Source organism: Tamandua tetradactyla, chromosome 17, assembly GCF_023851605.1.
Source record: "Tamandua tetradactyla isolate mTamTet1 chromosome 17, mTamTet1.pri, whole genome shotgun sequence".
Lineage (NCBI taxonomy): Eukaryota > Metazoa > Chordata > Mammalia > Pilosa > Myrmecophagidae > Tamandua > Tamandua tetradactyla.
Genome location: NC_135343.1, coordinates 65,030,469 through 65,050,449, shown reverse-complemented (window position 1 = coordinate 65,050,449; position 19,981 = coordinate 65,030,469). Strand labels below are relative to the sequence as shown.

General features: G+C 39.5%; 1 pseudogene across 1 annotated transcript in view; it reads left to right on the top strand.

Moving 5' to 3' along the window:
- The first annotated feature begins 1,600 nt into the window (after positions 1–1,600).
- The window catches only part of LOC143661204 (immunoglobulin kappa variable 4-1 pseudogene), a 141,475-nt pseudogene continuing 123,094 nt past the window's right edge, over positions 1,601–19,981 (top strand). The window contains exon 1 of the transcript XR_013164445.1: positions 1,601–1,666. The product of XR_013164445.1 is annotated as an immunoglobulin kappa variable 4-1 pseudogene (transcript). The remainder of the gene's footprint in view (positions 1,667–19,981) is intronic.

The following is a 19,981-nucleotide window of genomic DNA, read 5'->3' as shown; positions in this document are numbered from 1 at the left end:
CATTTCCACACACAATGTTTCATGTGGACCCCTCTGTCTCAAGTCATTCACATGACACAGCATGTTTCATCTCACCTCATCCATGACTATCTCAAGTTCTGTAATATATATCTGCATAGGAAGGACATTCTAATGTTTTGAAGCAGGAAATTGTTAGTTTTGAAGTAGAAATTTAAATTAAGAATATATGTATATTAACTACATGGAAAAGAAGGGATAAAACCCATCAGTGATGAGGGCTAAAATGAAGCAAGTATTGGCATCTTCAAACTTTTATATGTGGTGGACCAAGAACACAGTGGACCTTTGACTGAGTAGGAATGTCTTCCTGCTGGTTTGGGTCTGTGCCACCCCATTCCTGAATGCCTGGAAATGGCACCCCTACATAAGGTAATGGGCTCATAAGGATACAAAATATGGAAAAATAGATGCATTGTTAATTAGAATTGAAACAATATGTGCCTTAGGATGTTCCACATTAAGGGAAAGTTTTGGAGGCAGAAGGGTGGTTGCTTTGAAGGAAAAGCGGAGATCTTAATAAAGGAGGGACTATGTTATGTGCTGCATTGTTAAACAGTCTCAATTTTTTCTCTCTTCCTTTGACTCATGGTGAGGGATGTCCTGTGTGACGGACATGGACGCCCTTGGCCCCACATATCTTTATCAGCTGCTTTGCTGCTGGGGGTAAATCTCAGAGAAGTAGAATAGGAGAGGCTGCAGAAGCATCCTTTGTTTATTGTCTGTCTCTCCTAGATAATAGAAAGAGTCAAGAGGTCAGCATTTCTGTTTCATTTATTTAAAACCTAATATTCTAGGTCTGGAAGGCCTTGTATTGATATTTGTATATTTCTATAAATATTTTTGGTTTGGGTAGGAATAAATGACAAATCTGCTCTGAGAACTTGTGAGGTGGAGCTATTTTTCCTATTACCACTAGGTTGCGGGGTGACCCCTTTGGACTGTGAATACTTCATTATGATTTGAGAAACTGGTGGACCTAAAGGGCAGTGCCAAAGGCAAGTTGTAGGTATCTGGTGACACATTTTCAGAGACATTGTTTGAATTGAGAGCAATATCAGTGGTTTGGTTTTTGGATATATTGAGGTGACTTCGAGCTGTCAAGAAAGAACTTCAAATACATGTTTAAAGTTCAGAATAGACACATAATTTGTGTACTACAACCTCATTGTATCCAAGTATGTGAATATATTCCACACAGTTTCTGACACCATATTTTTAAAGGTCAATTAAGGTCAGAAATTTTACACTCACAGACACATATATTCAACTACAAAATTAAGTATACAAGATGATGACAGGTAGTTTGAAGCATAAAATTGATAATAAAATATTTTAAATTAACGTTTTTCTAAAGTTTGTTGAAGTGCAGTGTTCAGTTGATTTCTGGGACATTTACAGGATTACATTCATATTTCCTGTGGTAATGTTATTTTGTCCCCTCCTTCCACTATCTGTCTTCACAGCTCACTGCACAGAGCATTTCCCTTTATACCCTGGGCTGATTTGCATAGACTCCTGGGGACTTGGCTGCTGCTCAGACTCTATTAATGAGGATTCCCTGGAGATGGGGCCTGAGTGCACCAGACATTGAGCAAGATGTTGTCACAGTCCCAACTCCTCATCCTCCTGGGGCTCTGGGTCTCAGGTGAGAGCTTCAGAACAGCAATGTCTTTGTAAACCTGGAGAGATGGTTTTCACATGCAGAGTGTACAGACTATTCCGTCTCAAACAGATCTGATTATATATGATAAATGAGGGAACCGGTTTTGGATCTATAGTTTATATACTCGTGATTTATTGTATGATCTTATTCTTTTTTACCTGCAGGTGCCAATGGGGACATCATGATGACCCAGTCTCCAGTCTCTGTGGCTGTATCTCCAGGGGAGACCATCACCATGAGCTGCAAGGCCAGTCAGAGTGTTAGCAACTACTTAGCCTGGTACCAGCAGAAACCAGGACAGGCTCCCAAACTGTTCATCTATGGTGCATCCAACCGGGTATCTGGGGTCCCTGACCGATTCAGTGGCAGTGGGTCTGGGACAGATTTCTCTCTCAGAATCAGTGGAGCCCAGGCTGAAGATGTGGTCACTTATTACTGTCAGAAAATTAACAGCATCCCTCCCACAGTGCTTCAGCCTCGAACACAAACCTCCTCTCCCAGCTGTGGGGCAATGAGTCCTGCAGCAGCAGCTGCTCCCCCTCCTCCCACCTCTTCATATTGAAACTTTCTGCTTGGTCATTAGTCTTCCTGTTTAACTGTTTCTTTCAATGGACGCTGTCTTTCCCACAAGTCTTCTTTGTCCTTGTTACTGAAGTACTTATACTCTACCTCCTTTATAACTGCCCTTTTCTTCCACTGTTTCTCTTTCCTTTACTCATTTCTTTAAAGACAATTCTATAGTTCTAACCACTTGGTTGGGAATATTTTCCTTTGATGTACTGCAGCTGCCTGGAGCCTGTAAGGGTGGAGACAGGAGGGAGAAAAGGAGCTGCCTAGTTAGGAGTCTCTCAAGGAGGAAATGCCTGAGAGAATTCCCCACACATTGGTATTTAGAATAGCTAAGGTCTGAATGTGTCATTTTTTTCCTTTTGTTCCCTGCAGTTCAAGCTGTTCTCCACTCTCCCACACCTGGTTTTGAGGTGGCGACCAGGGGACAGGGAGTGGGAAAGGGGCATGAAGCTGGCAACTTGGTTAATAGATGGAAAACAATCTTTATCCACAATGAAATACTGTTTTCATAGTTCACAGAACCAGATGTCCATCAAGTTTCTTTCCCCTCGATATTTATTTTATATTGGTGTCTTTACAGTACCATTAAAACTAGAATATTTACATACTTGCATTATACAATTCATTATTCTATATTAGTGTTATATTTGTGAATGAAGTTGTTATAGTTAATGCTTTTGTTCATTGATTTCTCTTTTCATTTTGCAGTTATTACATAAATCCTGAGAGTCTACTGCATTTGCTTAATAATAATGATAATAAGCAGTTAAAGACATGGGTCTGTCTCTGAATTGAAGTGTGAAGGGGTAACAGATATTGATAAAAGAATATTAGAAAGTGCAAAATTTGATATAGGGATTGTATGTACCTGGCCAACAAGGAGCAGTACCTTCTATGGTTGCATGTGCATGTGTTTGTGTGTGGGTGTGTTTAGCTTTGTGGAGGGGAAAGGTTTGGCAGGTTTTTAAGCAGACAGAGGGCATGACCAAATTAGCCTTTTGAAAAGATCACTCTAGTTTTAGCTGAGTTGACTTTAAAAGAAAATTAGTCAAGAATAGATGTAAGAAGACCAGTAACAAATCTATTTCAGGAATCCAGGAAAGAGATGATGGTGGCTTTGTCGAAAGCCATGGCAGTGGAGATAGGAAGATGTGGGTGGATTGGGGAATATGTGGTTGTAAGGTTGACAGGAGGTGATTTTGAGTGCTGCAGTACAGGGTATTGTCAAACATGACTCCACTGATGCTGGTTTAGACAATAGGATGTGTGTTACTCCTTCCCTTGGTTGGCATGGGATGGGCTTGGCTTGTGTGGAGGTGTAAAGATGATGAGATATGTTCCAGAGATACTGAGTTAGAAGTTCCATAGGGTCACACAGGAATGTTGAATTTAGAACTCAGAAGAGAGTTTTGTACTGACTATAAATAAATTAGAACATGATATAGCTGTTCTATCAACTAACATGATTATTGATAGAATTAAAGCTTTCCTAGATTCAGTTTATTTTTATTTTTTAATTTATTCAACAAAGGTTAACTGACCAAATACTCTGTCAAATGCAGTGTCATTTGATAATATTATTTTTCATATGTGTCAATAAATGTGTGAAATTATATGTATGATAAATATATATTGAACATTAAAATTTTTATTTTAAATACATCAAGGAAAATTGTATAAAACACATGCATCTACAGATATTTTATTAAAAACAACCTTGCTGTCACCATGATCTCATCATGACCTGGCACATATCTGCTCCACATGCTACCAAAATTCATTCCCCCCTTGCCAACTATAAACCCTTCTTTCTTGATTTCTCTGAATCTCATAATAATCACTTCCTTGATTTCACAGTTTGAAATTCCACATACACATCACAAAACCATATAGTGGGCGGGCCACAGTGGCTCAGCAGGTAAGAGTGCTTGCCTGCCATGCCCGATAACCCGGGTTCGATTCCCGGTGCCTGCCCACGTTAAAAAAAAAAACAAACATATAGTTTGGACTGTTACGGAATTTTATATAAATGGAATCATCCTACATACATAATTTTGTTGCTAACATTTTTCATTCAATATTTATAGAATGTTTATTCTGTTTTATGCATCTGCAGTTTATTCACTTTCATTGCTGAATATAATTTCACTGTGTGATTCCACCAAAATTCATCAAATCAGCTCTCCTTTAGACACTTCTCTTCACACACCATACATTCCATGGCATTGAGTGTCCTTTTGATCAGACCACTGTGGGCTCCAGGCCTGTTGCCTGCACCTGTGTCCCCCTCCCTCTGCACACCTGCACTTTGCCCCTACCTGTGGCTCTCCTGTGCCCCTCCCATGCCTCGAGGGTTCCTTCCTGTTGCCCAGAGACTGCAGACCAGCTCTGGCCTGTGCACTCAGTGAACTTTTTCTGGATGCCTTTGTTTGCATATCTTTATAGCTTTAGAATGTAAATTTACAACTTACTGAATTGCCTTTTTAAGAGCCATTCCATTTCTGATATATTGCATTGTGGCAGCATTACACAACTGAATGCAATCTTCAACTGTCCTCATGGCTAAAGCAATATCCTTAGATTAGATATTCAGAATTTTACTGAAACTCTGTTTATGTCCCCAATTTTGGCAGTTATTTTAAGTACATTACTTTTCCTTTATCTTTCACTAAATATCAGTGTTGCTGTTTATGTAATTAATATGCATTATTATTGCCCACATTTATCACTTTCTACTTATCTTTATTTCATATTCCACAATGGAGATTTTCCATCAGCCTAAAGATTCTTTAGAATTTCTCTGGAAAGTTTCTGATAGTAATGCATGCTTTCATTGGTAGTCAAGAAATTTCCTCAACTAGCCTTGATTCTTGATGGATATTTGTACATGTAGAATTCTAGACATTTAGATACTTTCTTCCAACTCTGAAGATATCATGTTATCTTTTACATTCATTGTCATTACTGAAAAGTCAGCTCTCTAAGTGTGTTTTGAATAGTATGTGAAAGTTCTTTGGGTGAAAAGGCCCAAATGCGGGTTGCCAGCCAGCTGATGTTTCTCACTCGCTCTGAACAAATTCTTTGAGAAGCATTTGAATTTCTAGTCTGGTAATATTTCTGGATTTAGATTTTATTTCCTCTTACCCAAGGTTTGTTTAACTTGTAGGTTATTAAGAAAAACATTTCTGATCCCTCTGCCCTGTCTCCAATTCTGCTGTCTGTCTCTCAAGTGTGTCGTGCTGAAGCTCAGAGGAGGTAGGGCCCACAGGTGTTACCCTCTAAGTGGCTGAACCTCTGTGCAAGGCTCCGAGACCCCATGGTCTTGAGAGCAGCCCTCTACCATGCTGACAGGATGTGATGCTTAACCAAGCCCAGACCTGCAGACTGGGTGTCTCACTTTCTTCAGTAGGGTGGAAACTCCTTTCAGAGTCTAATGTGGAGCCCACACAAAGTTCTTGGGTCACTAGCATTTTCCCATGAGATCCTTGGCCACTGAGCATCAAAGATTGGGTCCTTTAAATCCATGGAGTAGGGGAGGTGAGTGACCACAGTGCAGAGAGCCACAATATAAGGGTCTCAGATTGTAGTGGACATTTGTCCAAAGGATGCCCTGTTACCCTGGCAGGAATATTCCCTTCCATAAGGGCTCTGACCATGGAAAAGTTCCCCACACCCAGGGATGATGTGGTGTGATACCCTTGGAGAAATTCTGGGAGACACAGCTCAGACAGGACAATCAAGTTTCATTGCCATCTGTGGTCATTGGGGTGAGTGTCAGACACAGCAAAAGGCAGGGCCAGGAGAACTTGCTGTGGGTGGTGTAGGACAAATGAATCTGGGAATTGTTCCACCTTTGCATCCTCTCTATCTTTTCAGAGAAAAGGCCAATTAATTTATACTAAATTTTCAATGGTCTCACCCAGTCCTTTTCTCCCTTTTGGGGAGCTCTCTCTTGCCCTACAGAGGCAGATAGCCAAATTAATCAGTGTCCAGGGAGCTGTCCCATGCTTCTCTGCAGAATACTGGCCCTTTAATGGATCCACAGCTTTGGGATGGTGCCTTAGAAACCCCAAAATACACCAAGGCAAGCAGTTCAAGGCAGCACCAATGCACACCAGTCCATAACGAAACCTCCCAAATGGGTGCTGGCCACTGGGACAGCTGGTAATTAAGTCAAGGGAACCTGGGTTTGTGAATCAGTATCAAATTTCCCTGCCTCCCGGGCCAATGATTTTGGATGATATGTGGAAATTCCTTGGGTGACAACAAAGAAGCACAGTTAGCCAGCCATATTCAAGTGCAGAAAAGGACAGCTTTATTGACTTAAAGAACATGGAGAAGGAAAGGGGAGAATAAAGATGATTGAGAATCCCCAGCTTACCTAAACTTGGCCCCTATGGAGATGAGGGTAACTGTCATGGAAGGGCCATGGATTCTCACTTTTATTTTGCCAGTTTTATTGTGTCTCAGAGAGGGAGGTGAGGCTTTAACCCCAGATACTGGAGATTACCAGTTTCAGACTATACACAGCTAAAGCAGAAATGGCCAGGGCCAGGCCTTTTGGAGAAACTGAATGAAGATTCTGATCATCCAAAGCCTCTTCAGTTACAGGCCTTGCTAACAATTATGAGGCTTGAGATGACAAAGGGCTGTTTAGAAAAGAAGCAGGGCTAGCTGGGGTGGTCACTCAAGGAGAGTACTTATCCCTAGGCAAAAACGATGGGGTACCAAACATAATTAATTTTATACCACTATAAAGGATCATTGCTAAAGGGGTCTGTGATTTTTCTGTGTGACTGCCTGTTTTCCTCTTTGTCTTTGATATTTTGCAGTTTTCTGAAATATGTTTCACTATGGACTATTATTGACTAATTTGACTTTGGATTGATGGGCCCTTGATTTTGTGAATTGGTTTCTTTCACTAGTTCTGGGTAATTCTCATTCATTATTTATTCAAATATGCATGTGCCCATTATCTACCTTCCTCAGATATATATTCATTCTTCTCACTGTACATCTCATTGTATTCTCTATGTCTGTGGTTTTTTTTCTGTATTTCTCTTTCTCTGTGTTGTATTTTTGGAAAGTTTCTTCTGCTCTGGCTTCTTGTTCTGCAAATTTTCTACTATTGTCAACTGCCTCCATTCAGTTTTCAATTCTGCTTTTTCTTATCCAAGATCTAGAAACTTTGCTTTGGTTCTGTCTAAGAATAAAAGGTCATTATTCAAATTAACTTTATGTAAACATATTATCATATTTGTATTCATTGCTTTAAATAAACTCTGTGATAGTTTCAAAATCTGAAGTATAAGGAGAAATGCTGTTGTCAATATACTTATGATTCATGCTGTATATGTGCCTTCAGAATTTCCCACCTGGGTGGGCTCTGAATTCTCACTGCGATGAACTTTGCATGGATCTGGAGCCCAGGCACATGTTTGTAACATTCTTAGATGTTTTCAGAACAATGCTCCTTTGGTAGTAAAATATCTCCAGTTACCAGTCATCCAATATCTTTTCAGATCAGGAATGTTATTTAGGAGATATACACATTCAATATGAGGTTCTTATTTAGATTGTCCTGTATTGTTTGCACCTTGTGTAAGAAGAGAATGCTATCCATTTTGAATATTTATTTATTTTAAAATTAATTGTTGCAAATTCCATTCTGGAAATTTATTACTACATGTTTCATGGTCAATAAGTCATATTTTCTTTGATGATATTTTTGATATTATATATTATATCCTTCCACAATCCACAGTGCAATTTCCTTGTATGATCACTACCTGCTTTGCATAAGCCCCTCTGGCACTGCCCAGCTGTTCACAGGTTTCCAGTCTGGCTCTCTGTGTTGGTTTTGTGAAAAGAGCTGTAATTATCAGGACAAAGAAACTTATCATGTCACATACTACCTCTTTCTGATTTTGCTGCTCAGCTACTCCTGTTGAAAGTGTAAAAGGAGATCAATCAAACAAGATTTGAATCTTTCAAGATTAGGAAAAATTACATTAGGTGCACACAGAAATAGCTGTAATTTCAAGAAACATTATAGCCAATAATGAATGTAACAGGCCTCTGAGATAAGTATAACCACAGGGAAACAAAGAGTGGAAAAGCTGTTTTTGAATTTGTTTGCATAATCCATGCATCTTTGTTAATGGTTCATTCTGACTGCAGGTGACCCAGGGGAATTTGTGATGTCTGAGTTTCCAGCCTCCCTGGCTGTGTGGCCATGTCTGAGGTTAAACATCAGTGCCATGTCCAGCCTAGTATTTTATCCAGTCTCAACCACAAGAACTACTTAGCCTGGTACCAACATGTGGTAGTTTGCAAGTCTCCAGAATTGATATACCAGACTGGAATGGTTTTTAAAAAGGGAATTTAATATGTCACAATTTTACAGTTCTAAACTATTAAAATGTCCAAGCTAAGGCCTTCAAGGAAAGATACCTTAGTTCAAGGAAGGCTGATGGATCAGGAACACCTCTGTGCATTTGGCAGTCACATGCTGGCATCTGCTGGTCCGTCACTTTGCTTCTCCAGGGCAGACTGTCATCTCTTGGCTTCCCTCTTTTCTCCAAGTGTCAGCATCTGTGTTAGCTCTGGGCTCTGTTGGCACTTAGAGTTCTGTAGTTTCTGACCAGCTCCAAAATGCTTCCTCTTTTTTACTAAGGATTGCAGTAAAATAAACAAGAACCACCTGAAATGAGTGGAGTCACATGACCATCTAATCAAAATTAACACCCACCATTGGGCATGCCACTTCTCTATGGAGATAATCTAATCAAATTTCAATCTTTATTATTGAATCAGGATTAAACATGGCTTTTCTGGGGTTCAGAACACTTTCAAACATGTACTCAGCAGAAGCCAGAACAGTTCCCTAACTGATCATCTCCTTGGATTTACCAGGTACCTGTAGTTTCTTACAGTTCCTTGTCAGTTGAAAACAACAGACTTCCTTCTCAGCATCAGTGGGTTGCAAGTTGAAGATGAAAAGATTACTTCTGTCAGAAGAATTATGACTTTTCTCCCATTGCAATTCACTGTTTAATACAGCATTCTCCTGTATGCTGCTTTTCAGTGAGTCTCTTATGAAATAGCTGCTTCCTGGATTTACCTATCTCCTCTATATTCCTTAGAGGTTACCTACTGATTTCTTTCCAAGAAGGTTTTTAAGGTCTAGGAGATAGTTAGGGAATCCGGCCTCTTTATTCCCTTTTTGTGATGGTCACTGTGAGAAATGCAGTAAAGATTTCTGTTTTAGTTTCCTATTGCTCCCGTAACAATTTCCACAGACATTAGAAGTGTCTCATTTACAATTCTGCCAATCATTAGAGCAATGGATCTCACACAGCTAAAATCACTGTGCTGCAGTGTTCCCTTGTGGTAACCTCAGGGGAGAAGCTGTTTCTTCCCCTTTCTATCTCGTGGAGATCTCCCAAATCCCTGGCTCTTGCTCCCCTTCACTGTTCTTCATATTAATTAAAAAAATTAACAAACAAATCATTAAGATATCATTCCATTGTACATATACAATCAGTAATTCTTAATATCATCACATAGTTGCATATTCATCATTTCTTAGAACATTTGCATCAATTTAGAAAAAGAAATAAAGACAACAGAAAAAGAAATAAAATGACAATAGAGAAAAAAGATTATACATACCATACCCCTTATCCCTCGCTTTCATTTACCACTAGCATTTCAAACTGAATTTATTTTAACATTTGTTCCCCCTATTATTTATTTTTATTTCATGTGTTCTACTCTTCTGTAGAAGTAGCTAAAAGAAGCATCAGACACAAGGTTTTCACATTCACAGAGTCTCATTGTGAAAGCTATACCATTGTTCATTCATCATCAAGAAACATGGCTACTGGAACACAGCTCTACATTTTCAGGCAGTTCCCTCCAGCCTCTCCACTACATCTTGAACAACAAGGTGATATCTACTTAATGCATAAGAATAACCTCCAGGATAACCTCTTGACTGTTTGGAATCTCTCAGCCATTGACACTTAGTCTCATTTCATTCTTCCTCCTTTGGTTGAGAAGGTTCTCTCAATACCTTGATGTTAATTCTCAGCTCATTCTAGGGTTTTTCTCAGTCCTTTGATGCTGAGTCTCAGCTCATTCCAGGATCTCTGTCCCACATTGCCAGGAAGGTCCACACCCCCGGGAGTCATGTCCCATGCACAGAGGGGGAGGGTGGTGAGTCTGCTCGTCATGTTGGCTGGAGAGAGAGGTCAAATCTGAGCAAGAAAATAATATCTCTTGGGGGTAACTCTTAGGCATAAATTTTAAGTAGACTTGACCTATCCTTTCTGGGGTTAAGTTTCATATGAACAAACCCCAAGACTGGGGCTCAGCCTATAGCTTTGGTTGTCCACACTGCTTGTGAGAATATCAAGAATTCAACTTGGGGAAGTTGAATTTCTCCCCACTCTCACCATTCCCTGAAAGGGGTTTGCAAATACTTTTCCAGTCACTGATCAAATCACTCTGGGATTCATAGGGGCATCACTCTGGACAAACCAACAAAATCTCATGTGCTCCCTGAGATTCCAAGTACTTATGACATTCAATCAAACTATCTACATGAGTTATATTAGGAAATGCTCTAGTCAAAATCTAAATTTTATAACAAGTAAACATTTTTTGCTTTGGTCCCACACATAAGGTGACACTTTAAAGTATTAATTATCATCTATTTTCGGCATCCTGCAATAATGGCATTCCTTTGTTCTTCCTCATGCAAAAACATTTTTAAAATTTGTACCTTGTACATTTCACTATTATTATACACTTTAGGCATTCCTAGATTATACCATCTCGATCATTAACATCTATCTTTCTTTCTGATTTCATTTATGTCCCCAGCCCTCCTCCCTCTATCATTCTCACATGCAGCTTCATTCAGTGTTTTAACATAATTACATTACAGTTAAGTAGTATTGTTCTGTCCATTTCTGAGTTTTTGTATCCAGTCCTGTTTCACAGTCTGTATACCTTCAGCTCCAATTACCCAATATCTTACCCTATTTCTATCTCCTGATGATCTCTGTTATGAAAAAAATATTCCAAGGACCTCTTTCAGCTGGGTAGTTCACATGGCTAGCATCTTTTGTTCTCTTGCCCCTGGGTGCCATTGATTTCAGCCTCTCTTCCTGTATGGGCTGCTCACTTTGCTTGTCCAGGGCTGGCTTTCATCCTTTGGCTTCCCTTGTCTCCCCTAGGGTCTAGCTTGTTTAAAATCTCATAGTGACATCTCTCAGTCCCTAAATATCTCCAGACACCCATGTCACTTACTCCCAGTGTTGGCATCTGCGTCAGCTCAGGGCTCTGTTGGCTCTGAGGCTTCTGTTAATTCTGACTCTCTCCAAAACAGTTCCTATTTTCAAGGATTCTGGTAAAGTAATTGAGACCCATCTGAAATGGGTGGAGTCTCAATTCTTTCTAATCAACTGTCATTCCAACAGTTAGGTGTCTCACAATTCATGAAGATAATCTAATCAAAGATTCTAACCTACAATGATGAATCAAGATTAATAGAAAGAGCTGCTCCCACAAGATTGGATCAGAATTCAAAAATGCTCTTCTGGAGTTCATAATACTTTCAAACTGGCAAATAGCAGAAGCCAGGACAGACCCCTAACTGCTGATCAACCCTACATCCACTGGACATTTGGCATCCCTGACAAGTCTTTGGCAGTTGATCACAATAGACATCCTTCTCAGCCTCAGCAAGCTCTGGGCTGAAGATGGGCAGAATTCTTCTGTCTGAAGTGTTATGACTTTCCTCTTGCAATTCACTGTTGTAAAACAACATCTTCCTCTGTGCTGCTTGTCATGAGCCTCTTATGAAGTAACCTTTTCCTTTTCATACAACCATGGACTTATCTACCTCTTCTATCTGCTTTGGAGGTTGCCTCCAGATTTCTTTTCAAGAAGGTTTTCAGGGCCCAGAGGACATATAAGGGGTCTGGTCTCTTTAATCCTTTTTTGTGATACTCACTGTGGGATAATGCCGTAAAGATCTCTGTTTTAGGTTCCTATAGCTCTTGTAAGCATTCCCAAAAACATTGGAAGTGACTCATTAAGAGTTCTGCAAATCATTACAGCAAAGTGGATTTCACTCAGCTAAAATCCTGGTGTGGCAGTGTCCCCTTGTAGTAGCCTCAGGGGAGAATCTGCTTCAGTTCCTTTCCAGCTTGGATAGACCTCCCAATTCCCTGGCTGGTGCTCTGCTTCTTTGGTCTTCATAGTATTCAACACGTCCTCTCCCTGACCCTGCTTCTGTGGTCACATGTTTCTCTGACCACAGTCCTGAGAGATTCTTTCCTTTTAGTTTCATGGTCAGGCACCAAGAATGGAACCTGGGTCTCCAGCGTGGCAGGGAAGAATTCTGCCACTGAGCCACTGTCACACCACCTGGTTCTTTTCTTTAGGGGCCCATATGTTTCCAAAAGGCATCCAGATAATCCAGGGTAATTTCTGACCTCATTGTCTATGCACTTCATGATATTTCCAAAGTTCTTTTTGTCCTATATGGCAACAGATTGCAGACTCAGAATTAGTTTGGGAATGTCCTTGGGGGTTATTAATGTGACACACAATCCCTTCTGTTTCCTCACATTGTAAGGACCATTGTCAGTAAGTTCTGTAGAGATGGACACACATGACTGAGGCAAGCAAAGTCCATGAAGCCATGACTTGTTTGAGACTCAGTGAGATGTATACACTGATGAATCAATATTAAACTTTCTTATTTTAATTCTTTCTCAATCTCCTTCTCTTCCACTGTTCCCCTGACATTTTGTCCCACATCAAAGGTTTTCAAGTTATAATCCAGGCCATTTCAGGTTTGAATTTCCACCACTGACTCTGGACTGTTTCTTGTCTTCCCTCCCTACTGGACCCTCTTTCCCCCTAGGCTTTTCTGCTCATCATTTTCTTCATAGTTCTTTGTTGTCCTACCTCAGTTTCTTTGCTCGGTCCTGGCATTTTTCTAAAACAAAAAGTAAGCAAAATAAAAAAGATGTAAAGTCATTTCTCTCATATGTACATCTCCTAATGATCTTTTACTAATTCTCTAAACCTAAGTATCCATGGTACTGTTTTAAAGCTTTTATGTACCCCCCCCATATGTCATGTTCTTTTAATCCATTCTTGTGGGGATATACCTATTGTGGTTTGGACCTTTTGGTTAAGATATTTCATTTGAGATGTGATTCACTCCATTCAAGGTGGGTCTTATCCCTTCGTTGGAGTCATTTATGAGAAGGTAAAACACAGGTGTGCCAGTTTGAGTCTGTCATGGATCCCAGAAAAGCCATGTCCATTAATACTCATTCAATATTTTTGGATGAGAGTTTTTTTTGTGTTTTTTTTATTCCCATGGTGATGTGCCTCCACCTATCCAAGGTGGGTTGCTTACAGGAGCCCTTTTAGAGAGAACCACTTTGCAAAAAGCTTTAGAGCCCGCACAGCCAGAGACCTTTGGAGATGAAGAGGGAAACACCTCCAGGGGAGTTTCATGAAACAGCATTTTCATGCTGTACAAGTGCCTAATTTTTCTCAGTCTATTATATCTTCAATTTTTATCAAAATATAACTATGTCCTCCAACCTCAAAGTGCTCCTGTTTATGCCTAATATTTTTGTTGCCATACTGTCTTGAACACACAGCACCATGGTGCTTTTCCACTTACCCCATCTCACAGTGAATTCAGCCATTGATTTTTAATTTCTACATCTAAAAGTCAGTTTGTCAATACTTTTTATTTGGATAATTGTGATAATTATTAATACCTGTGATATGTTTTCAAATACCTCCTTTAATCCTCATACAGACCTGGTGAAATAAATTTTATTGTTATCCCTGATGTTGCTGGGAACTGCTTATGTGTTGTAGAGCTGCTTTCTAAATACCTGGTCATTGACTGGTGAGACAGGCTACAAATGCAAAATCTTTAGATTTTGCTAAAATGCAGTTTCACAAACCCCAATTCTTAGAATTTGGAACTGTTCATATGGTAGCTAAAAATTCATATTTTCAAAGGTTCCCACCTGATTTTGATATGCAGCTCATCTGGCAAACAGTGACATCCTTACAGATGGTGTGTCCTTGTGACATTTACACATTGTGGATGGATTCATTCCTACCAAGGTTAACTTTTTCCTTCATGTCGTTTTGAAAAGTGCTGTTTATATCAGTTTATTGAGAGTGCTGTCCAGTTGAGCATCTGCTCTGTTTGTAAAAAGTTTTCTTAAAGTGTCCCTAATCACTGCATTTAAAGAAACCATGTCAGATTTAAAGATATTTTATTCGTTAATGCTTTCCTCTCAGCCTCTGATACAATTAGTTTATGGATCCCAGTATGGTGGGGAGATCAGTCTCTCTAAACCACAGCTCAGTCTGAGAGAGACCTGTGAGAAACTTCTTCCACCCCTGGCCCTTTCCCTTTCCATCGTGGGAAAGCTGGATCCTCCTGGTTGGTGCATCTGTCCCTGCAGCCTCTTGACACCCTTCCCAGTTGTGCTTTGCTCTGTGCTGTGCACTCCTCAGTGCAGGAAGTGATCAAGTGCACTCAGTGGCTGCAGTATTAGTGTTCGAAGCTGTCAGTTATTTATTTAAAAGATATTTTTGGAGAAGATGCTCAGAAGTCATTCTGCACAACTGTTCAAGTAATAGAGGCCATTTGCCATCTTATTACAGTGGTTTCTTTTCTTCCATTTAGTGTAGGTGTACATTGTGACAAAATTATTCTTTGGTAACAGTCTGTATTTAAATGTCATGGCACCCTTTTGGGTTAGGAGATAGGGACAAACCAATTCAAGGTTGTTATTAATCATCTTTTCCACAGTCTTTTAAGAGAGTATAAAAGGCAGAAACATTTTGGAGAGAGCTCAGATGCAGAAATGTTCAAGGAGCCATAAGCAAGGTCACACAGAAAGTCAGAGAGAGAAGAACCAGCAGACATTACCATGTGCCTCCCCATGTCAGAGAAATACAGATGCCATAGGCCTTTCTTCAGAGTTAGGGTATGGTATCTTTGTCTGGATGCCTTCATTTGGACATTTTTTAGTTTAGAACTATAATTTTCTAACTTACAAATACCCGTGGTAAGAGCCAATCTTTTTCTGGTATGTGGCACTCTGGAAGCTTTAGCAAACTGAAAGAATTAGCCTTCTTTGATTTGCATATTTTTGTCTTTAACATGGATGGGATATTTGTATGCTTTGTTTAGGCAATCATTTCCCTGAGACCCAGCTCGAATTTTTCCATATCTTTCTCCAGTTGTGTTTTAGCATGTTTAAGTTATTATGTCCTCTATTTCACTGATCCTTTCTTCTGCCTCTTCAAATTGACAATTGTGCTTCTAGAATATTTTTTAAATTCATCTACAGTAACTATTTTCATAATCTACTATTTTTATGTATTTTTAAAATTCTTTATGTTCTCACAGTGCCTACTCAATATCCGTTGTTTTAACTGTTACTGAAATTATTTAGCAGTTTTGCATGAATATAATTGATTCAGTGTTATAAATTATTTATTTCCTTCAACTCTTTAATTTGATCATTTGTGTGACCATATCTTCTTGTTTGTTAATGTGTCTTGTAATTTTTCATAGTTACTGCACATCTGATTATCCTGATAAGTTTATCTTGAAAAGTATTTTCCCTGTCTTGTCTAAGGTTTAGTTTTCGATTGGGTTCTGTTGAAGGTTCATTTTTGCTGTATTTCACAGCCTATTCAGAACCATGTTCCCATGCAGGGAGCACAGCCCCCTTCCAAAAGGCCCTAGAGAAAGGGACAGGAAAGCAACCTCTCAGACTGCACTTCCCCAGCCTTCTAAGCAGATGGTGCTCTTTGGTCACCTATAACCCACAGCCTTGCATAGGTATGTTATGCTTTCTGCTTTCTGACCCCCTTTTTTTTAGTGTATGGGGAATAATTGTCCCACAATCCTGGGGGTGCTTGTTCAGAAGGGATGAAGGCTGTGGGTCCCTGCCATCTGATTTTATTTAGAGGCCAATATGTGTGTCAGGACTGTTCCCTCCCTCCATATTCTCCTGGAGGGAGGGGTCTCCATGTTTCTCCCAGACCACTGCAGCTCACCAGTCTAGAATCAGGCACACCCTGGGATTTTTGCTATAAGGAAATACAGTTTGTCTACACTTTTGCTATAAGGAAATGCAGTTTGTCTACACTTTTTTCTACACTTTTTAAGCTAGTCCAGAATCAAGACATCAGCAAGGCAATGCTTTCCCCATAAAGGATGTGGTATCCTGGGACTGACTGCCAACAACCCTTCACCCTTGGTTCCTACCTCACAGGGCAATGCACACACTAACATCTATCTCTTCTGGGTTCCATTGTCTTCCAACGTCTTGCTGCTCTCTGGCTTTTCCTCTACATCTGAATTTCAATCTGTTTATACAAAACTCCAGTTAATCCCTATTAAAACCCAATTTGATTCAGTTGCCCATGCCTTAACTAAAAGTCACATCTTTAAAGAGCCTATTAACATGGGTTCACAAGCAAGTCATGATTCAAGCACTGAACAAAGGAAAAGACTTGGCTCTGTATTTTTTGGAGGGAGATTCTCTACTAAGTGTGCAATTTTCTCATTTACAGTTTCTTTTCTTACAAAGATTTTCACATTTTCTACACTTACTTAAAAATTTGGAAATTTGAAAATCTTAACTTTAATGGACTTATTTGCTGTTGTGACTCTGTAGTTACTCATGTTTTCATGTTTAGGATCTCTGATTTTTGAAGATATTTAGAAATCTCTGACATCTTGCTAATACTGGCAGTTCAAAAATTACTTATGGGAATACATGAGTGTTTTTATTGGAGGGCTCTCCTAAAGAGAAGTTTTAAATTTATTTCTGCTAAGTGCTGATGGATGCTACCAAATAGACTTCAAACCACATTCAAGGTTCAAAAATTCCAGACCCACCTACCTGGGTTGTGCATCCAGGGGAGGTGTTGTCCTTCATTCACCCCCTCTAATTCCTAGCATCTGACACAGAGAAAGTTTTGTTCCAGATCTCATTTGCTACTCCCCTGAGGATGGAGCCCCAAGGGAAATCAGGTTAAAGGAGGATTGATCTACCTGAGAACTTTCCAATCTGATGGGCTTTACAGCCCACTTCTGACCCTCTGACCTTTGCCAGACTCAAAAATGCAAGTTCAAGGTTTTGCAACATATTCCTGAACAAATCACTTTCAATACTAATACATTCTTCATCTATAGGACATACAAAATATCACACTATCTTTTTCAGGTGTTAGCTGTAGGAAGGTGATATAGATAGTAAGAAATAGATGTACTAAAAATAGCAACACTTCATAACAATATTATTGGTTGTAATCCATTTAATAAAAATTATTGATTTGCAAATCTATTTTGTATTTCAACTTTGGAACATTTATTGGGAATTTTAGATACTGATTTCTTTCATGTACACAGAGTTGTATTCTCTGCAATGATGATATCTGGCTTTCTTTACCTTTTATGCATTCACAACTCAGCTGATTCAATTTGCTTCTTAATGGCTCTTTGCATTGTATAGACCCTCTGCATTCTAGGCAACTGTGAGGGCTTTGCAAATGGGCCCTTTTGCTGCAATGTGACCTCAGCAGGGACTAATAGGGCAACAGTTGAATGATGATGCCACTGACCCAGATCCTCGAGTGTTGCTGCTTGGGTTCCCAGATGAGAACTCAAGCACTTTCATTCATCCAGATTATTATCTTTGTGGATTAAGACACTAATTTTAGATAAAGAATGAAATAGTGAATTCCAATGATTTTTAAATGATGTCATAAAAATATTTAAAAATTTTTTGAATGTAATGCATTCATATAAGGTATGTGTCCAAACTGATTTCATTTGTCAACTATGGTCTCACATTCTGTCTCCTGGACAAAAATGCTATATAGCCAGAACACTTCATAGAGCTTCATCCAGAAAATCTACCTTGCCTGGTAGCAGAAAAACAAAGACAGGCCCCTAAATTGTCAATTCCTGTGTATCCACCTGGCTGAATGGGGTTCCCCACTGATTCATTGGCATTAGGTCAGCTACCCATTTCAGTCTCAGCATCAGCAGGCTCAAGGCTGAGGGTGTGGTGAATGACTTCTCCCTCAGTTACATGACGGCTGTCCTCTCAGAGCGCTTCAGCCTTGAGCACAAATCTCTCTAGTTCTCACCCTGCTTTCTCACCACACAGGCCTGGATTTTCTCAACTTCTCAGTTTCTCAAAGAGGAGGTGAATCCTGACAATTAAGGACAAAATATCTTATGGATCTCCTATTGTGGGAAGTTATTGTAGGAAAATGCAGTTAAGATCTCTGTATTTGTTTTCTATGACATCTGAAACAAAATAGCACAAGTGTATTGGCTCAAACATTAGAAACTCATCATTTACATTCCTGGAAGTAAGAGGCTCATAAAAGAATCTCAGTAATGAAAAACCAAAATGCCAGCATGGCTACATTCCATACTGGAGGCTCTTGTGAAGAATATGTTTGTTTGTCATTTGGGGCTCCCACATTGAGACCCTCTTACTCCCACTTCAAATAGAGAAAATTTGAATTTCTATGATACCTCTTCCACAGTTACATCTTCCCTTCATCACAGTCCTGTGGGATTGCAAGTTTTTTGGATTTATGCAAATAGATTTAGTTCATGTAGATCATCTAGGATAATTTCCTCAATTCAAGGTCTATATCTTAATCACATCTTCAGAGTTCATTTTGCCATGTAAAGTAACATATGCACGTGTTCCAGGGATTACAGTATTGGCACCTTTGAGAGTCTGGATATCTACCTATCACCTCTCTCCATGTAGCCTCTGTTATATTATCAGGAGATTACTGGATCACTAGAAACTTCCTTTTCGGCGAGAGATAGATGTTCATGACTGAACAAGCAAAGCTGCAGCTCTGCCCTCTGCTATGTAAGATCAGAGAGTTTTCCCCCCTCATGGGTCAACTACCAGTTCCCTGTGCCTTCTTGATGTAAACGTTCCTATGTTAACTCCCCTCAGTGTCCTTCATGTCCTCTGTGATGGCTTTGTTTCATCAGGCATCATTTTTTTTACATCTCTGATACTTCTTTATCATGCATCCTTGAGTAAATTACCCAAGTTCTAGTGGAAAGTTGTTTCAGATGTATATAAAAATTGCACCTGCTTCATAGGATATTTTGAGGCAAAATGTGTCATGGCACGTAAAATGCTTTGAGCAACACCTGATGATGGAAAATACTTGGCTACAACCTTAATAACATTTTTGTGTCTCATTAAAAAAGTCTTTGTTTTTCCATTATTCATTAAGTTCTAATAACTAAATTATATTTATATGGTTGCTTTAACAAATTACAAGAAACCTGGTGACATACAATGACAAAAATAAACTCTCTCACAAGTTTGGAGGCTGAAAATTGCAAATCAGCATCACTAGTCTGAAATCAAGGTGTCTGTAAGACCAGACTCCGTTAGGATGCTGCTGGGAATAATATATTCCTTCTGCATCAACCGATTGTGGCTACCAGCACTCCTTGTTGTCTTATTTTTTTCCCCACTTTTCTCCAACCTTCACATCCAGCATATTCAAATCTCTCTCTGCTCTGCCCTTCCTCTACCTTCCCTTATGAGATTTGTAAGGCCTATGGGTGACAAGATTTAGGACCAGGTAGTT